This window comes from Orcinus orca, chromosome 8 (genome assembly GCF_937001465.1).
Source record: "Orcinus orca chromosome 8, mOrcOrc1.1, whole genome shotgun sequence".
Classification (NCBI taxonomy): Eukaryota; Metazoa; Chordata; class Mammalia; order Artiodactyla; family Delphinidae; genus Orcinus; species Orcinus orca.
In genome coordinates, this window is record NC_064566.1 from 16,333,284 (window position 1) to 16,353,936 (window position 20,653).

The 20,653-nt window shown below is 47.6% G+C and overlaps 1 long non-coding RNA gene across 1 annotated transcript; it reads left to right on the forward strand.

The window, feature by feature from the left end:
- The first annotated feature begins 2,934 nt into the window (after window positions 1-2,934).
- LOC125965138 (uncharacterized) lies at window positions 2,935-14,047 on the forward strand. The gene is made up of 3 exons (XR_007478690.1): window positions 2,935-3,169; window positions 8,885-9,030; window positions 13,989-14,047. It is a non-coding gene; the product is annotated as an uncharacterized LOC125965138 (long non-coding RNA).
- The last annotated feature ends 6,606 nt before the right edge of the window (window positions 14,048-20,653 follow it).

Here is a 20,653-nt window from a genome sequence, read left to right on the forward strand (position 1 = left end):
AGAGGGAAACTAATGTCAGCCATCTGGGTATAACTCAGAGAGGAACTTGCCAAAGAGAGAGCAAAGCCACTGCCCCTGTGAGGGGCACCTCAGAGAAAGAGCTGGGTGGGCAGTGAATGGAGGAAGGATGGTGATCAGGAAAGGGTGATGATGGCGAGGGTTGATAGGAAGGTGAATGCGAGCAGCAACATTGCAGAAAGCACGAGGCAAAGGATGAGGTGTGTCCTGGGTGTTTGAGGACTGCTTTGAAAACTCATCTGGTCTCCTCTTGGTCGCTGGCGCTCCTACAACAGCAAGAATGAAAGGGAAAGGGTGTCAGCAATCTACATTCCGTCACTCACAGCTCCCTGGGAGCACTCAGTTCCAGGCTCTCCCCTCCTCTCCTTTAGTGGTATCATTTTAGTTTCTCAGATCCTGGCAGGGACACAAGGGCCAGATGCTCAAGGCTACAGTTAGGTAAAGGGATGCTCAGCCTTACCAGCAGGTGGCCAAATAGTTCACTCCAAATTGGCAGATCTGAACCAACTATTCACCAAGAAGTCACATTTCTGGCAAAGCACAGTTTGTGATATTAACAGGTCAAATCAGAGAGAGATGCTTCCATTGGTAGCTGAGGGCCAGGAGGTTACATTATGGACAAATGGGTTTAACCCAACCACTCTGTTTAAGACAGGGACAGCCCAATTGCTCAGGAGGTGCTGCAGAAAGCCTGCTCTTGTATCTCCTGTGTTATTATCATCAGGTACCATTCTGGTCCCATTATGACATCACTCTGCCTATAGGGAAAGGATTAGCTAGTAGGACGTCTTGGGACAGGGGTGGGGAAGTAGGTAATATCCCATGTGACCGCTGTCCCACTGTGTAGATTTAGAGACACTGAAGTGAAACTGGAAACCATCACCCAGCCCAAAGAGAAATGGGAATCCTATGACTTACCCGTATCTCAAATCCCCAGGAAGAACCAATGTGGAAAAATGTTTTTAAGGTTCTCCTGCATGAAGTGAAAAGGATTACACCTTTGCATGGTACAGGAGAGTTGAAATAATATGTGAGATTCTTCCAGGGACCTAGATACCTTTAAAATGTGGGCTGGTGAGAGACCAACTTTACAAAGATAAGTGGCTTGTGTTAATTCCCAATTCTCAAATGACTTTGTATCAAGGGAGCTCAATTATGAACCAACCTGAAACAGGGAAAGGAGTGACTCAGGACAAGATCTGTGTGCAAACCAAGGAGGTGTTTTCACAATCTTTATTATCTGTGGTTAAAAAGCCCAACTGAGACCTCAATTTCAACCAACACCAACCATAAAGTCAGAACTTAAGCTGAGAGTGAAGATTCTGGTCTTGACTCTGCCATTTGCTCCTAACCGAAATCTGGCCACAGCACTCAGTATTTTAAATCCTCAACTTACAAAATGTGCGTACTGCTACCTGCCCTACCTACCTCATAGGATTTTATTTTTAAGAACATCGGTGTGAACATGTTCCACAAATTAAAATGGCCTCATCTCCATAATGGAAATTCTTCTTAGCCACTGTGGCAGTTACTCTGTTTTCTTCAGTCTGGGCTTCAGAGAGCACAGATTGGACAAGCATTGCTATGTAAGTAATTGCCTTATGTACTGAATTTAAAAACAAAAACAAAAACAGGATTGAAATGCTCTAGGATCCAGGAAGTTTATGGAGAAATCTTAGAACCAGATACGACCTATTTAAGTTAGGTGATAAGAACACGTTTCACTTCCAATTTCATGTTGTCCCTTGGTCCTTGCTTCTCTTGAGTTCTCTCTCTCTCTCTCAGGAAAATTCTAAGAACTATGAAGGTCACTGAGGGGCGGGCGTCTGCTAGTCTCTGGTGATGCCAGCAACTTATTTAATCTCCCCAGGTCTTGGCTTCATGCAGTTGTAGTATTTAATCAGATCATGCAAGTAAGATGCTTAGCACTGTGTTGGCACCCAGTAAATGTTAAATGAAATTATGAAGGAGGCAGAAGAAACCAGTCTTTGGAGTTTCATGTCCCTTGATGACTCAGGACATCTTATTTTCTCCTTGGTTCTAGGCACCAAGAAGCTGAGATGCCTCAATTTGCTACCCACAGGCCAGGGCAGAATGACTGCTATGGAATTTCTATCAAAGAGCCAGTAGAGGGAGCTCCTCAGTAAAACTACTCTGGTCTACATTTCCTTCATTTCTGTATAAGATAAATCTCTGCCCGGAGGCCCGGGACTTTTTCTCTACCAGAAATCTTTTACTTAGAGAAAACTGGAGCCCTCGTCCAAAGACCTGGACCCAGTCCTGCTTTCAGAGAACCCAGGGGTTCTTGTACTTTAGAGACAGCTTGAGTCCCATGCCAAGGTTCAGCTCTTGGGCTACGGTGGCAAGTTGGAATAGAAAGTTCCTATTGGGGCTGGATCCAGAAGATGTGGGGCTGAGACTTTTGAAGCTAACACTTCTCTGGCCCGTGGAATTTTGAGTATGCTCTAGCTTTAATAACCATCCTCTCCCCACAAAAATCTAGACTCACAGTCCCTAAAAGACCTTGTTGCAAATTTGTTATAAGGCAGTCGTGGAACCTGGATGCTGTGAAGCAGCAGAGTGAAGGGAATAGTCCTTGTCTGCTCTGAAGAACCTTTAAATGCAAGCCTCTGCGAAACTCAATGATGGCCGTGAAATCCTTCTCAGATAAAAGACCTAAGATGGCTGCCAAGAGGTGGCAAGACAGACTCTACTGAGGCTCTGAGCCATGTTTTTCCACAGTTCCTTCTCTGCTCAGATTCCTCAGGTCAACCAGGGGGCCCACTATCAGGGGACAAACTTTTATCCCCCACACTTATTTTCTGGTTCACAGTTAATCAGTGTCGTAGTCGGAGCCCCAAGAGACGGTGGGAGATCTTTCCAGTCTGTCTTACAATTAACATTTGCTCACAGTCTGGTTTTGATTAGCAGTGGCCTCCTTTCTTTTAGGGTACCCAAGGGGCTCTGTGCCTCACCTACTTCCAGGATGATGCATAGCTCAGGAGGAGCCCAGAATAAGATGAAGACTTGCCACTCAGGGAGCTTAAGAACATATGAGCGCTATTCTCCCTCCCCCTGCTGGTACAGTATCAAGAGTAACAACAGCTGAGATTTACTGAGTACTGACAAGCCTCAGGTGCTGTGCTAAGAGGTATGTATACATTATCCCATGTAGTCCTTACAGTAACTCAGTGAAATAGTTCCTTTACAATTTCCATTTTCAAGTTGAAAAGCTGGGCCTTGGCGAGGCTAATAACCTGGCCTAAGCCAGTGTGTTAGCTGTATTCTGAAATACAGAGCAGCCCCTCTTTGAGCCCTAGCCAGGTTCTCCAGAACAGACAATAGTGGAGTTCCCTTCAGCCTTAGGGGCTGTTTCCAAGGGTAAGAGGAGCCTGGGCAGTGGCCCACACCTTGTTAAGTCCCACCCAGGCCCAATGGAAACATCTGATGTTCCTTGTCATTCCATTGTCTCATTTCCATAGGGTAAGTGCAACCTGCCTTGGGAGGAAAAAATTACCACCATGATGAAGCTCTTTACCTCCTTTTCTATCTCTAAGATAGTCCCTCTAACACCTGGCCAAGCCACGGAGAACAAAAGGGACTCATTATATCTTTGGAAATTTCATTGGATTCAGAATTTGGGGATGAGCTGGAAGACTGATAGCTGGGGACCTAGTTCAAGAGTAGAATTCTTTAGGCCCTATGCTAGAAAAGAAAAGACTCTTTGGGAACTGTCACTAAGAATAATCTGGGGGCCAGGGGTAGGTAATGGATGTTAGCAGCAGCTCTCAAGCTATGACTCCATCTACCCTGATTTGTAACTTTGCTTGGCTCTGTTCACCCAACCCTGGCTAAGGGTCAGTGTTGGCTCCTTTGACATAGGGGCTTGGACCAGGTAGGAAAAGCAGAGGCTGTACAGCTAACACCAGAGGAGGCACTTCTCCTTAATCATAGATGATGAAGGCCCTGCCTTCAATCACTCCATGAGCTTGACCCTCCTACTACCCTCCACTCCTGAAGTCAACAGAGGGAAGCTGTCCAGTGAGAAGGTAGGTTTCTGATGACCAGAAGGAGAAAAGCCGATACCACCTTGAAGAGCCTGAGAACCACGGGCTACAGGAAGAAGGCCCAAGCTTGTCCCAGGTCCCTCCTACCCTGTCTTCTCATCCCCTCGTCTCTAGGGCTGACACCAAATGTTTTGACTCACAGAATAACTTGCTGCTCTGGGCCAACAGTATTAGCAAATTGGTTCCAATGGGTTTGAAAAATGTTCAGTTACAAATGAAGACAAAACTTTGGTCTGGGTTGTAACAGGAGAATGACTAATGTTTTGACTATGTCTGGAGGTCATGCCTATGAAGAGTTCATTCTGATTGGGGACTTGTGGCCCAGTTCACTTGAACACATAGGCGCCAGCCCTCAGCGGGGACCAGCTTTCATCGCGCTGCGGCTTGCCTTCTCTGCATCCTGGTTAGAGCCCTCCAGCGTCAAACGGGCTACAGGGTATTTATGTTTTCCTTGAAATCCTCTTCAAATGCATGACAGTCTCCCAAGGGACCCAAAGGGGTGGGGTATTAGGGACAGAGATGCCTTAAGAAAGGGGGAAACACTAATAATAATAGAAAGCATTCAGTGAACACTTGTTATACACCAGACAGTGTCCTAAAGCACTTCGCACATCTTCGTTTACTTCTTGTAGTAACCCTAGGAGGGGGTACTAGTATTATTCCCATCTTATAGATGAGGAAACAGGGAGGTGACCGAACTTGTCCAAGGTCTCAGAGTCTATTAAATAGGCAGGATTTTCATCCAGGCTATCTGGCTCATGCTCTGAGCCCTGTGCTAGATTCTCTCCTCTTCATGGAAGGATCTCCAAGGTGCTGGCAGGAGACTGGGCATGTATAGATCCCAAATGAAAAGGGATCCACATTCAGTCTGGTGTTATATTTGCTGTGGATAGTCTGCGGAAGGCCAGACATCACAGGGACTGATGGGCCCAGAGAAACCTGTTGCCTGAGGCCTGAGGAACCCCTGATCCCTCCATTCCAGGGCCATAGAAGAAGACTGTGATAACAGTACCTTTAACACATACATGCCCACTCCTCCAAACACCCGAGGAGCTCCTTACGGAAAAGAATTATTCAACTTGCTCTGAGCAACAGTCATGAGATTGCATAAATTACAGAGCGGGTGGACTCTGACCCCTTGTTTTAGAGATGAGGTCAAAAGAGGCCAAGTGAATTACCGACGTCCACTGGGTTAGGGCAGCAGAGCCTGGACTAGAACCGAACTGACTCCTGGTTCAGTCAGGCTTTCTGATCACAGCGTGTCAGATAAGAGAATACAGTGGTTGCTGATGCAGGAGGCTACTAGTACTCAAGACCCCACCTTCTAGAAAAGAAAGGGAGGTGTTTTTCTAATCTGTGTCGGGAACTAAAGCCGGGAGGGAGAGTCAGCTTGCACCAGCTCACAGGGCAAGTTAGGGAATGAGCTCATTGATTTCTGTTCCCAAATATGCAGCTCACCAGCTACATAGGTGGTGGGTGGTTAGCCTTTAAAAGTCTGAGAGCTTATACATCAGTAGGTTAATGTAGAGCAGGAGAAATCCTGTTGTCTTGGAGGAGGTGGCTGAAGAAACGTTTTTAGGGAGGGATAGTGCCTGTTTTGCTCTTTTCTCTTACATCACCTCCCTGAACGATTTTGTTTTCCAAATCTAAGTGAATTCAATGTAGAAAAATAAGTAGAAGCAAATCACCCTCGGAGTGAATTGGGATACTAACTGCTGCCCTAGAGTGAGGGTAGGTGAAGCCACTCCCCTCTCAGACTTGGTCATTCTTAATAGCCAAGATATGGTGGTATGGGTAAGTCCTATAATTCCGGGACCCAAGAACCCTAACATAATCAGCCTGTGAGCTTGCAATAGGATGAACTGCCATAAAAACCTGGCATCATCCCCCAATACTACCAAGTCTCTGGAACTAGAACCTGGATCTTAACGGATGAACTTTTTTCTTTCCACCTGGTACATCCACACCCCTCAACACGCTCATATAAACTCATGGATGAAAGGATTCCTGATATAGTGGGACACAGGACATACAAGTTGGCAACAGGGAAAGGAAGCCTATGGTGGCTTATTGGCCAGGCAAGGGCTTTATAAGTTCATAAGAAATCAGGGTGGGTGTAGGGCTTACTGAAAGAAGAATGTGGGCTGCTAAAGGCCTCTTTCACCTTTTGGACTATGAGTACCATGGTGGCAAGCAGGATCCATGTCTCATCTCTGAATCTGCAGAGACTAGTATATGGCCTGCTATCTAGTGGACCCTTCATGATGTTGATGAGGCCATGGGGACTGGGTAAGTTACTACTTTCTTCTGTTCTCTATTAGAGAATGAGGTCATTGAAAATCAAGACCTGGATGAGGAGTAGATAGTCATACTTGCCCCCAAGGAATCACTGAGGGACTCTCACAATGTCCAAGGAGAACTTGGAACATCTGCCCCAGTGGAGAGGAGGAGACTTGAGTCTTGTCCCTCGGCTCCAGTGAGTCAGACGCAGATGATCTTCTTACACCCATACTCTTGAGGTCCAGACTTGTGCTAAGTATTGACTAGGCCCCTTTCTACTTACCTGGGTGTCTCCAATTTCAGGACTGCGAGCTTCTGGGAGAAAAGGGTTATGGGCTGTGAGCTGAAGGGAAAGGTCCAGGAAAGCTTCCCAGGCCTGTCCCTTGCTTGGCAGGGTCAATGAGAATAGTTCCCTTGACTTTCAGTAGGGTAAGGAGAGGGGAGGTAGATTTTACCCAGCAACTCCCAAGAGGAGTACCTGAGTATGTGAAAAGGTCTAAGAACAACTCTTCTAGCTTCAGAAAAGGAAGAATCTACCCAGGAAAGAAAGGCATATGGTGGAAATGCCATCCCACAACATGCCATGAGAAGATGCTCCCAAGTCACTTTTCTGTTGCTTCCTTGGGCCCGTCAGTGGCCAGAGGTATAATCATCAAGACAACAATAACAAATATTAGTAATACATCAGATACTTGGTGTATGCCAGGCACTGTGCCAAGCCCTCTGCAAATAACTCAATAAATCATTATAAGAACTCTTTGAGGTGGGTACTATTATTACTCTCATTTTAAGTGTCAAGAAACCAAGACTTAGAGAGTTTAAATAACTGGTGAAAAGTTACATAACCAACCAAACACAGGAGTCAAGATTTGAGCCCAGCTATGTGTGGCTACACAGCCCGAACTATTCATCGCCATACTCAGGACGCTGTGAGAGTCTAGCCTATCAGAGACCTATGTCTACCTCTACGGCTGAGTGATGTGAGACAGACAGGAAGGCAGGGTTTTAAAAAATTTAACATCTTCCTCTGTGCACGCACATATGTGCAGACTCATGTATCACGTATGTAGAAGGGTGCTTTCGGATAAGCCACCTCATTTCCCATTTCATTCTCAATAGGCATTATAATGTGAATACTCCCACTTTTTAGGTGAGGTTAGCAGGTCACAAAGAAGCTACATAATTTGCCCGAGATCATACATCCACTTGGTTTCTTGAATCTGTGTGGTTTGATACCAAATCCCTGGCTCTTTCACTATAACATATTGCCACAATAATGAGACATACTCAGAGTCAGCTAGCATTTATTAAGCACCCAGCATGGGTTAAGCACTGTGCTAGGCTCATTCATAAACAGTAAGTAATCATTCATTGATTGGTCTTTCAATCCATTAACTTGGGCTGTCACTGCAGCAGCCTCGAAGTCTAGTCAAGGTTATATAAAAGAATAAATAAGAGTAACTCCTTTTCCTCTTTTCTCTAGGTATTCTCAGTAGCTAAGTCCAAGATAAATATTTCACAAAAGGGTGTTGCTGTCACCTGAAGGACCAGGAAGAAAGAAAAACTAGATTAAGGTTGAAAAACTCAAGTCTTAAAGTCCCCGATTCAGTGATGGAGGGTCCATAGTGTCTTTGTTCTCCATGTTGGATGCATTTTTAATGCCATCCTATTTCCATTCTAGTCCACCTCACATTCTGAGGCGCCCTCTAGCTTTGCTCCTTCGAGGTTAAGAAGTAGGGAGGCAGTTGATGATGGAAGAAAACATTCCCTTTCTTCTGGGGTCCATCAGGAATATAGGACTGTCTTCCTCCTGACCCTTTCAGTCTCAAACCCTAATTCTTCCATGTCGACATCAATTGAATGTAGTGCCAAAGTCATTGCTGAGAACCTATCATCCTAGACCAAGAGATCCCTGGGCAGACTTTGGAGCAGTGGTGAGATAAATAACAATTAATAAGTACTAAGTAATTAGCAAAATTACTCACAAAGCAAGCTAAGTATTTTTTGTATTTGTTTGTAGATGGTGAAACCTAAGTACCTATCAGGCAGAAGAGCTGCTTGATGGAGCCAAGCTCGAAAGTGGTGGGTGGGGATTGGATAGATGCTTCATTTCCAAGGCCCAGACTCTAACCCAAGGCTTCAGCAGACCAGGGAGAGATCTGCAGATGAATCCTCTCTTCAGAGCTGTGACACCCTCACCCGCAAACGGTGGACTTTTCACCGAGTGAGACTTAGTTAGAGGAGAAGAAAACCCCAGTGGATGAAAACTGGAGACTGCTGAAGTTTTTTGCTGCAGATGGGTTATTTGCTTGATGAGGGAAAATGAGCAACAGTGTTCTCAGTCTGGGATCTGGGTTACTTTTCACCTCTTCCTGCCTAGGCTGGCTTCATGGGTGTGCGACATGTGTACTCACATATGGCCCTGTGCTCAGAAGGGCCGAGTACTTGGTTTAATCCTCTGCTGTCATTGTCTTGAAATTCTTAATAATTTTATCTTTGCACTTGTGTTTTATAAGTAGAGTCTCTGGGACAATGGAGAATGCACGAGTAGAGAAGACACAAGCCATATATGTGTTTACCGTTTCTTGCTGCCCCATTGGTTTGGCAGTACCCCAAGAGCACAGAATTCCAGTGGGAGCCCAGTAAGATGCAAAGCAAGTCAAAGGTGAGTCTATGAGAAAGTGGGGCCATAGACAGCACCAAGAGGTCATGCTGTTGAAACCAGAACTTGCTTAAATGTAGAAAGAAGGCAGTGGGGGTTCTATGAAACACTAATGACCAAGGAACCCTACCCTATCATTTCTTACTCATGTTCCTTCCCTCTATTTGCCAACCACCTATGCTGAAAAGGATGACACGGAAGCAAAGGGCAGGAGAGAGCAGCCCATAGTTCCTTTTCCTCTCAGTCCTTCCTTACTCATAAGCAAGGTGAAGTCAGAGATGCTGGTAGAACGTTCACATATTCGAAGTCAGATAAAAGCAGTTGAGTTCATTTTGTTCAACGTGTCCATTGTTCTGCTAAGGACTGAATACGTATGCATGTATAACCTATGAAATACAAATTGTGTGATTTTGGTGACTCTGCAAATGAATTAAATGCTCTTACATTTGCATTTAAAACTAGCGTTGCACAATATAAAAATGGATGGTAAAATTCATGCTAATAATTGGAAATTTTTATTTTTATTTAGCATGACATTAAACAGCAAATAAAAAACATCATGACAAGATGAGAGAGAGAGACTCAAGGAAAAAAGCTTTATATTTTAGTACCTTTAACATCACTTTTTTCCTGCGTTTTGAACAAGGGGCCCTACATTTGTATTTTATACTGGGCCCCATGAATTATGTAGCTGGCCCTGCTCCTACCCTTATTTTTCTTTTGAGAAACAGAGGCGAAGCACTAGAGCTCATCCAAGGCAATGAAGGGAAAACTTGGACTTGATTCTCCTCCTAAGCGGGTGAGCATCTGCTTGCAGTAATGGCCTCCAACGTTGAGCGAAGGGGGAACTGACACTCCTGAATGAATATGAGGAAACCCCAGGCAAATTCAGGTTCACCACATACACTCAGGGACGTCAGATCCACCCCTAAACTGGAAGTGGCCTTTCTCCGTTGGCATCTTCACACTTGACAGAGATGAAGAGTCCAGTCTTTTGTGTGCTGTTCGTGAGCTCATGTGTGGAGAGAACTCTGCACACACACACACACACACACACACACACACACACACACACACACGCACATGCACATGTGGGTGCTGTTGTGGTCTTGGCACACACATGTGCATGTACATGCACATAAGTGTTTGCATGTGATGTGCGCTTGGGCACCTGGTAGAACCTGAGAGAGGCAGTCTTTACACGGATCTCTGGGACGGGGGTGGGGATAAGGAGGGTTGGCTGACCGACACGAAACACCTTTGAGGCTGGGGTGACGATGGTGTCTTTCTGGAACCTGGTCCTCAAGAGACCACAGCTAAGAGTGGAGAGCTATCCTGATGGGTTTGGGGGACTGTGGGGGACACATGGCTCTATTTCCAGGACAAGTTTTTCTTGTAACCACTCTCCTCTCCCTTTATATCAGAAGAAGACAAACACTTGTTGACTTAGGTAAAGAACAGAAACAATTTTGACTTCCTTCTGAAAGGAGTGACACAGTGACCCCACTGCCTCCTAGGCTGTGAAAGACTATTCCCTTCCACTACTGGACAGAAAATGAGGGGAGAGTCTCATGAACGAGGCACTTAAGTGATGTGGACAGTGGATGTTGGGCCTGCTGGCCTGCTTTTACTCCATACCAGCAGGTCCATAAGGATGGAGTCGCCATCCACTCTGCTTTCTTTAGCTTCATACCAACAGCAGGCTCAGTGCCAGTCTGTGCCCCCATCTCACCTCCAACCCCATTTCTTTGCCTTTGGGTTATTCTAGCTCTGGAGCCATGCGGTGACAAAGCCATTGCTGATTCTAACTTCCAAGTACCCTCCCCAGATCTCCCATCACCTCTGCTGAACAAGATTCACTTCTCATGTTAATTTGGTAACCCAGCCAGCTCCCCACGAGGAAAAAGCCACTAACTCACAGCTTCAGAATCACATCCCCATCTGGGTGGTCTTCGCCACCACCAGCCCACCACAGTATCTTTGCCTCTTATCTTTCCCATATTTCCAAGTGCATTTTAATCAGACATTCAAATGGCACCCCAACGTCTATATGTAAAGGCCATGGGGGGAGTGGATTCTCCCCTCTAAAGACACTTGTGTTCCACCTCCCAGAAGTGGCTGCTCATCGGAGTGGAGTTGATTCCGCTTTCCTAGAAGGTCATTTGCAGGGGAGAACACAGTACTACTGCTGAGAGTGCTGCCTGCTTCCCTAGATTAAAAAAAAGCCAAAAAAAGCCCTGCTCTCAGACACATGGAATTCCCATCGAGGACGTTTGACCGACACCGGGCGCAGAATTTTTCCCATTAAACTTAAAGCTCAGGATGAAAGATATGGGGGTGGGAGAAGGGGTACCGGTTCAGCATTTTCAGCCCTCTGGAGGATTTGAACTCTGGCCCCCAAAGTCAAATGGCTGATGTTCTAAAGTCCCCTCTCTCTGTCCCTCCACCTCTCTTCCCCAAGCTCCCTCCTAACAAAGAATGACTCTCTTTGCTACACACAATAAAGCCCTGGTGGATTTACCCAGATTAGAGAACCCCTTGAAGTCTGTCAAAACTAATCTTCTCAGGAGAAACACTTGTTGGTAACCACCCTGCTTTGTGCAGCAGTAGGGAAACCAGGGCTCTGCTGGAGAAACCGGCCTCTGACCCCGCCATCGCCACATGGCACCAGCCACCACCCAATCCCTGACCTCGCAGAACGTCCTCTCCCGCCCCCAGCACTACTACACACGCCCTGCAAGCCCGCGCCCCCATTTATTGACATTCTCCACTTCAAGCTGGGCCCATCCCAGCACCAGCCCCCCAAAGCAAGGAAGCCAGCACCGTGGCTTCCTAGACTCTGAGAGGCCCTGGCTGCGTGCCAGCCTCTCCCTCCGCCGCCGCCACGATTTAACCCTCCACCCTGCGGAGTTCAGCCTCTCTTGTCTTCAAGCTGCAAAGTTTGCCAGGCGCCTTTTCCGGCGGATTTTCTCCACACAACCGGCCCTAAGAAATCATGCACAGAGATTTCCCTCTACAGGTGGTTGTGAGCTGTAGCAGTTTTTGCTCTTGCAGTAGAAACGTGGTGTGTTTTTGTCTTTAATTTCATTTTACCCGCTGTTAAGGGTTTAAAACAATTATTTTCCTTGCACCCACTAAAGACTTAGCATTTCTCCAAATAATGGGAAGAGAGATTAAATTCTCTATGCAAGAAATGTTACCACTAGCATCACCACCACCATGCCCTGACTCTCTCCATCTCCCCTCGCTCCCCCACTTTGCTCTGACTTCACGAAGCCTTTTCGGAACTAAAATTTCATATGCAAAATAATTACAAGAATGAAAACACTTAGTGAATGAGAATCCATCCAAAATACGACAAAGTGGACAAATTGCCCACGACAGAATCCCCCTCCATCCCTCCACCACAAAACAGCAGGGTGGGGGGAGAGAGACACCACAGGATTGTCTTCCAGCTGGCATGACTCCTGCAAAAACCACACACACACCCAACCCCAGCAAAGCCTGCTCAAGAAGTCAAGGCGATTTGTACAATATAATTGTTCAATGAAAGAGACAGTAATCATGGCCAGTCATACAGCTCTAGTCCTCCAAACATCCATCAACTGACATCATAAACTTTGCAAAAGCCAAACACAAGACAGTGCACGGTATAACCTACCTTGGCGAGCTCCTTCACTTTTTGTGCAAATGTTTTCCCCTCCGCACGCTTCACAGAGATTTCTAGGGAAATTTGGAAGGACTGGTGAGGGGGTGGGAGAGGTGAGGGAATGAGGGTAATATAAATAAGGAAGCGTTTTAAATGCACCACGCAAAAAAGCTCGGGATTTCACGTTCTGTGTCTGCACTCTTCCCGGAGCAAAGCAAAACAGTTCGCGTTCAGTGCCAGACTTGGAGGGAGAGGGAGAAGAGAGAGGGAGGGGGAGAGAAGGAGAGGAGAGAGGGAGGGGGAGAGTAAGAAAGAGGGTGGGGGAGACTGGAGGAGAGAGGGAGAAGAAGAGAAAGAAAGGAAGTGAGGGAGAGATAGAGGGAGAAGAGAGGGGAGGTAAGCAGGGAGGGAGGGGGAGAGAGAGAAAGAGAAGAAAGGAGGGGGAGAGCCGGAGGAAAGGAGGAGAGAGAGGAGGCAGCCCCCTTCCCACGCTCCCACCCCCATACATTCAGGCACCTCCTGAGTAACTGATCAGAGCAAGAACTCATCACCCACGTTCGAAAACCCCGTTTGGGGACCAAGTCCCGATGCACACACTCTCGGGGGCTATATATAGACAGACCCTAATGATATGCATTGCATTCTGAGCGTAAATGTGTGTGTGTGTATTACATACGGTTCCTTTGACAGGTATGATTTTTTTTAAATTTTATTTATTTATTTATTTTGCACTGCAGTGCGTCTGATTATATCTGTTTGGATTTTTTTTCCTCTTTTTTTTCCATCAGGAAAACATGCATCAATTTTGAGGGCGTTCGGTAAAAATGGTGGGGGTCTCAATGCCTACCAAACCCTGGCTTTTTTTCCCCCTGCAAAGCTGGGATATTTGCAGAGTTGGGGCTGTTTGAAAAGGCTCCAGCTCTGGCTCGGTGTAGCACGCCCAGTTCCAGCAGTGTGTGCTATTGACCTGCATTGACGTCAGTGTGTCATTAGGTCTCCCTTAGAAACACTGACTTTCAAAAATAGTATCAAATTAATTCAGCTGGAGCCTGGTGAAGAAAGGCTACTAGCTGGAATCAGCCATAAAACTCCAGAATTTTCAGCCCTAGATCTCTTCTTTTTCTAGGAGCCAAATAGAAATCAGATTGTATGGAAAATGCCATTGATGGGATTTTTTTTTTCCTTAAGAAAAGAGACTAAATTAGATTGCAAAAACCCAGAACTGCTTCTCTTTTTTTTTTCTTTCCTCTCTTTTTTCTGATCTAAAAATAACCCCTTGCTTGAGCTGACTGCGGTATCTTTTGTGTTGCAGCTCTCTGCTTTCAGCAGTGTGGTCCTGGTGAAGGGTGGAACACAGTGCAGATATCGATCTATTGATATTTGCAAAGCCAGGAATTAATTTCAATGAAACAGGTGCGCCTCAGTGGTGGTGGGTAATAAAGAAGAGGGGGTGCCCAGGGGAGATTTATGCCATTCGCACTGTACCCTTTCATTTTTTCCAGTTCACCTTTTTAAGATATAATTCCCATCCCACGTGTCTCACGTGGCCTCTGACCAGCACATGTAACCCCCATTCATACAAACACAGAGCACCAAGGCATTCACACTTAGCAGAGACAGCACATTCATAAGCAAAGGCTCTGGGATCTTCCCTCCTCTCAGGGTTGCTTGGCAGAAAAGGCATAGCAGCCACCCACCGAAACAGGTTGAAGTTTAATTGGGGGGATTTAAATATTCAATCTGATAATTAGATTATATTATTAAAATCTGCATGTATTAAAAAATCTGCTTTTTATAGGGGAGCAATCGCCCCCCTCACATAGCTCACGATACAGTTCTAATTGGTCTATTTTACAACTATACAGTTTTCGACATACCTATGAATTATATACAGGAGTATAGAGAGGGCCTCCCCCATAGAAGCAAGGTGGGTGATAGATGCCACTCTCAAAACTCTGGGGAGGGGCATATTGGATTTCTCTATTTTCAGAGGAGGCAATTTACAGTAGTTTCAGAGTCTTCATTGCCCACATTTCTTGCTTCCCAACCCTCTCGCCCTGACCCACTCTCCTCCAATGTGCTGCACTTGTGCCTCTGAGTGAAAAAAGAATTCGGTTTCTCTGACCCATTCAGTCTTTGGCCTCTGCTGAGACTGTTAATGAGGGGACTAATTAGGGCCATTGTGTACAGGGGCCCTCCTGGGAAGCATCTGGATGACAAGGGATGTGGGGGGCCTTGGGTGGAGAAGAAGCAGCTTCCATGATGTACTTAAATAACGTGACAAAATTAAGAGGGCCCTCAATTTTTTTTGATACACCCACAAGGTCAGGTTTCCCATTCATCATCACCCGATCATTTGTGCTTATCACTATGTCCTAAAAGAATGAGGCCGTTCCTTTCATTCCCTGATATCTAGTCGAGAGAGAGACTGGGTAAGATCTTGTCATTCTCAACATTTTCAAACAAGGACAGAAAATGCATAATTCTATTATGCCAGGCTAGTAGGTCAGGGGAGTGCAGGGCAGAAAAAAACCAAACCCCATCTGCCCTTTGTCAGCCCCAAGGAGAAGCATTGAGGGCTAGTAGGGCTAAAGTTTATCTAAGGACAGTTTCTGGTTTTTGGAGGAAACTTCAACTGAGGACAGACTGACCATGTGATTTTCCTTGTCTCTTCCCCTCTTTCCTCTCTGAGGGGTCAGGGAGGACAAGACAATTGCCAATGGTTTGTGCTGCCACAGCAGCAGCAGCAGCAGCAGCAGCAAAAGGGAGATGCTGTGAGAAAACCCAGTGTTCCTCTCTCCCCCAACCCAGCACTTACAGACTTTGGTAAAGACACTGATCATGTGGATGCTTCCAGCCAACCAGGCACCTGCAAACCACTACCCCAGCTTGCAAAGGCTCCCAGACGCCCTTCATCACAAATGCACTCATTCACAGAAACTTACAGTCATTCGTGCACCTGCACACAACAACATTCATTCATATTTTAGCCGCAACTGCAGTCTCACGTTTGCCTGCAAAGGCTGAGCAAGTGTGCACAGCAGGAACGTGCCTTTAGAAGGCTGCATTCTACCCCTCCCTTCTTGCGTGCACGCACGCGCACACATGCGCGCTCACACACACACACATATACACACCGTCACTCCCGGCCCCACTTCCTTCCCTGAAACAGACACATTTCTGCTATTCAGACGGTTGAATCCCCAGCCTGTATAAAGACCTATTGACCTCGGAGGAGATGCCCAAGTGCTGGCAAAGCTGCAATTGCCTACGTGGATGAGGGGGCCAGTTCTTTTCCTGGCCTGGTTTCCCTCCCTTGGCAGCCTGGTGAACAAAGAGAGGGCCAAGGGAGGGGCTTGCAGTGTGGCCCAAGACTGCACAGTGCCCCACTTGGCCCGTTCAGATCTTGTACTCTGGGGAGAGGTGAGAGTTGTGGAGGGCTGTCAAGTCCTGCAGGAGCCAAGATTTGGCATTCCCAGGCTCTGGGACTCCGTGTTGGTCTGGACACTGAGGTTGGGGAGCTGGGGATTCTCCATTTGGCCCTCCAGAGGCATTTGGCAATTTCTCCCTTCTGTTCTGTGCCCCTGGAGGTTGACCTACAGGGCCCCCATGGACTCTGGATCTCTGGTTCAACCACTGGGGGGCCCTGCCAGGGAAATCTGAAGACGGAAGAACAGCACCATCTTCCTCCCTGCCAAGCTATGGGCTGTCTGTGGCCGTGTTCCTCTTTGGCAAGGCAAAAGTCCCCGACTCCACATTCCTCACTGGTTCCTACTGGCTACTGAAAAAATCTCCAGTCGGAAGGCTGGGTAAGTAGTACTTGTTTTATGGACAAAGAAAAGGTGAGCTTTTTCAGTTAAGTTCATTAAATTAAACAACATATGCTGCTGGAGATATTGTAGCATAGCAGTTAAGGAGAGTGCTGAAAGTGGACCATCAGCCCAACTGTTTACTGCCTTTGTGATCATGGGCAAGTTGCTTAATTTCTCGAAGCCTCAGTTTCCTCCCCTGTAAAATGGGAATAATAATGATAACAGCATCCTGCCCTTAGAATTGTTATAAGAACTGCATAAGGTAATGTATGTGAAAGTGTGTAACACACTGCCTGGCATAGAGTTAACCCACAGTAAATGTTAGCTATTTAACTATTAAGACTATAAGCATACATTCTACAGATGACCATCTATGGGGCATCTAGAACTTTCAAAGTTTTGGCCCATGGCCAACAGTAAGATTTTCATTTTATATCATAACCTGAAGATAACACACACAAAGCTGAAAGATTATAATACTTAGCCTTACAACTTGCGATGCACTCTGATATTCCTTCATTTGCTCTATTTCATCACACACAGACACAAAATGTGGGTCCCAACTCATCAGTGGAGAAACAGTGATCTGGTGGATATTCCGGGGGTCAATGCTCTGTCCTTAAAGGTGACAGAATAGGTAAAGACCATATCCTCATGTCTTCTAAACAGGTGTAGTCACATTAATGGGGGAAAAAAAAATCAGTTGGCGATACTCTCTACAGTATCTGAAATTCACTCAATGAGCATTTGAGTGGACTTACATGTACAGAAGCCAGGAGTTGGGGAAGGGGACCCAAGTATAAAACATGGTGCTTGCCCTCAAGGAGCTTATAGTTGAGTACCAGTTAAGATCCATTCACTCATTCATTTAACAAACTGAGCACCTACTATGTGCGAGGAAGCACTGTTCCGCATCAGTGAACAAGACAAGTTCCTGCCTCACCAATCTTATCTTCTCATGATAGTGCCAGACAATAAACAAATAACCAAAGAAGCATAATATGGTGCAGACAGTGGTAAAGGCTCTTAAGAAAAGGTAAGAAAAAAAAATTAAAAAAGCAAAGGTAAGGAAATGTAGAGTGACTGATAGGAAGTCCTATTCTAGATAAGGTAGTCAGGGAACACCTCTAAGAAAAAGGTATTTGACCAGAAACACGAAGTGAGGGAGTGAACCCTGTAAATTCTAAAAGAAAGACACTCCATTAAGAGGGGCCAACAAGAACAAAGGCTCTGAGGCAGAAATGGAATACTCCAGAAACAGGAAGAACAAGGTGGCTAGAAATCAGGGAGCCTATGAAAGGTAGATGGGGCCAGATGACGTAGGGTCATGAAGGTCATGTTAATCTTAAGTTACATCTGAATGTGATGGGGAACCATTGTAGACTTGGGGGCAGGAGAGTAACATGATCTGGTTTATGTTTTAAAAGGATCACGCTGCTGTGTGGAAAACCGACTGAAGAGGGCAAGAGGAAAGCAACTGAACGGGTCAGGAGGCTATCATGGCAGTCAAACAAGAGATGATGGTAGCTTGGGTAAGACTGACATTGATGGAGGTGGCAAGAAGTGGTGGGATCAGCAGCACCTAATCTGAAAGTCGCTGCCTCTCCATATCCGTAATACAACGTAGAACGTGAGGTGCCAAGATAGAGTACACTGTGTTGTGGGAACTCAGATGAAAATTACATCTGGCTGTGGGATGAGCTGGCACTTGAGCTGTGTCTTCAAGGATGAGTGGGTAGAAATGGCAAGGGAGGAGAAGACATTCCAAAGAAAGGGAAAAGCATATGAGTAAAGGCACAAAACAGGGAAGGCAGAAGGCGTGTTTGAGGCCCCGGGGCAGTTCTGTGGATTATGGCAGGCCTGAAAGGGCAGAATGGGAGGTAAGATTGAACAGGTTTGTTTGGGATAAGTCACAAAGGGCCCGGAGTGCCATGATAGAGTGTGGGCAATGGAGAGCCATAGCATGTTCCTAATGAGGGCTTTATGTGATCAGAGCTGAGCTTTAGTGTATTGGGTTAACGAGAGGCTGCAGGGGAACCTATAGTTTCTGCTTTGGGCCTCTGTAGATTCATTCATTAAGGCAATCTTTGACTTTAATCCTAAATCTTTTGTTCCAGCCAGACCAGCCTTCTCCCTGACCAGTGGGCTGCCCACAACCATCCCTTCCTCCTTGCCTTTACTCATGGAGTTCTCAGCACCTAGGACACCTTCCCCAGCTCCTGTCCATTTATTCAAAACCTCCCCATTCTTCTCTGGCTTCTTGGCCTCTACTGCTCTCCCCCTTCTATCAAAGCACTTGTCTACACCACTCATGTTGGCTCTTAACCTCATATAGTCACTCACATTTCCTGAAGTATGTATTTCAAGAATGTAGGGTAGGCCTTTCCCTAAGAGATGTAAACTCCTTTCAGTCAAGGACATTACCTGGCATTCCCTTTGGCTTCTCCACAGTGCCTGGCACTCAGTAGCTATTCAATTATATTGACCACCCTCATACCTAATAGTGAGTGTTGAGAGCCAAGTGGCCTCCTTAAAAGCCAAGAGTAGAAAGGCAATTGTCCAGATACACTGACATTTAGACACACAGCCCAAGGGGACCTATCTCCTTGTCTCCAAATGTCTTCCATTCCCTGATCATCCCAGAAACGAACACATTAAGAACTGGACACACTTAGGTTTTGCCTTCCATAAAAGAACCGTCCTGGGGAATTACCTCTGCTCTAGAGACTATAATCCACATTCAAGAGAACACACCAAGCCCATGATTTCCCACAGGGAAACAGGGAAGTGGGCCTGGGTCAGACGCAGGTCCTCTCCTCTCCCCCTCACACCTCTGCCCCTCCTCCAGCGCTTGGTGGTTTCCCTGCATCCGGCTCCCACCCTCTGGGCCACATCATCCATCACTTTTCCCTGAGATGGTTTACTTTAGGGATTTCCACTCTAGAGCCACCCTCCCACCCCGTTTCACCGGGCACGGGAACTAGCAAGCAGTGAGACACAAGTTTCAAGACAGCAACAAGCCCGCATGGACTCTCTCAACACCTGACACCCTGCAGGAACATGGGTCACTTAAGGACACCACGCAAAGGCACAGATGATGGGTTTCCTTCTGTGTTGCTGTGGACACTCAATTCGGTGCGTGCCCTGTCCTTGGCCTCCAGGGCTCACTGGTTCTCCCCAGGTGCTCGTCTGCCATTTCCGGGAGGGGTTTTGGGGCCGGGGGAGTCAGCGAGGTCACCGACCCGGGAAGGAGGCAGATATTACATTCTCGCCCGTGGGCGGAGCTCGGTGCTCGGCACAGGATCCAGTAAGCCAGGGCACCTGACCCAACCCAGCTCAGAGTCTGGCGGTCGAGACCAACCGAGGCGTCTACGCCACAGCGTCGGCACGGTAACGGAGGCCAAAGAGGGCTGCGGGCTCCCCCTCATTTCAAAACCTCTTCTCCCCGCCTCCCTCCCAAGCCAAGCTTAGGTTTAAATCTGGAACCGTCTCTTTCCTTACAGAAGAGTCCCCCTACTCTGCCTCCTTCTTGCATCCCTGAAACTCAGGGGGGTGGGGGTTAAGGAAGGGAGACCTCCTTTCACCGAGTTCCATCCCCTTCCCCCACAACCGGGCTAGCATGGAGCTCAGCAACCCTGGCCGGCAACCCTGGTCTCCAAGTCCGGGACAGAGAAGGGCGGCGGTGCCGGGGCCTCGGGCGGGGACGTGGCTGCACGACGCAGACTTCCCCTCCGCCTGCTCAGGCCGGCCCGCCCCCACCGCGGCGGCCTCCCTCCCACGCGTGGGAGCCGAGCAGCGGCGGCGGCCGGGTGGAGCCTGCCGGTCACGCGGGCGGCACGCGGCGCTGCGCCCCGGGCACGTGAGGGGGCGGGGCCTGCGCCCAGGATCCCCTCTCGCGGCTGCTTGCGTAGGAGCGCGGCGCCCGCCCCCGCCCGCGCCCGCGCCCGCGCCCGCGCCCGCGCCCGCTCCGCCCCGCCCGGCGCCACCGCCCTCGCGCCGCTTAACGCGCCGCCTCCGTCCCGAGAGCTCCCGCGCGTGGGCGAGCCCCGGAGCCGGGGGAGCTGGAGCTGTGCGACTAGGAGCTAGGGGAAGCGGGGGGGTCGGGGGGGGGAGGAGAGGGAGGCACGTGGGTAGGGGCTGGCGCCCGGCGCTGCACTAGGCCCTC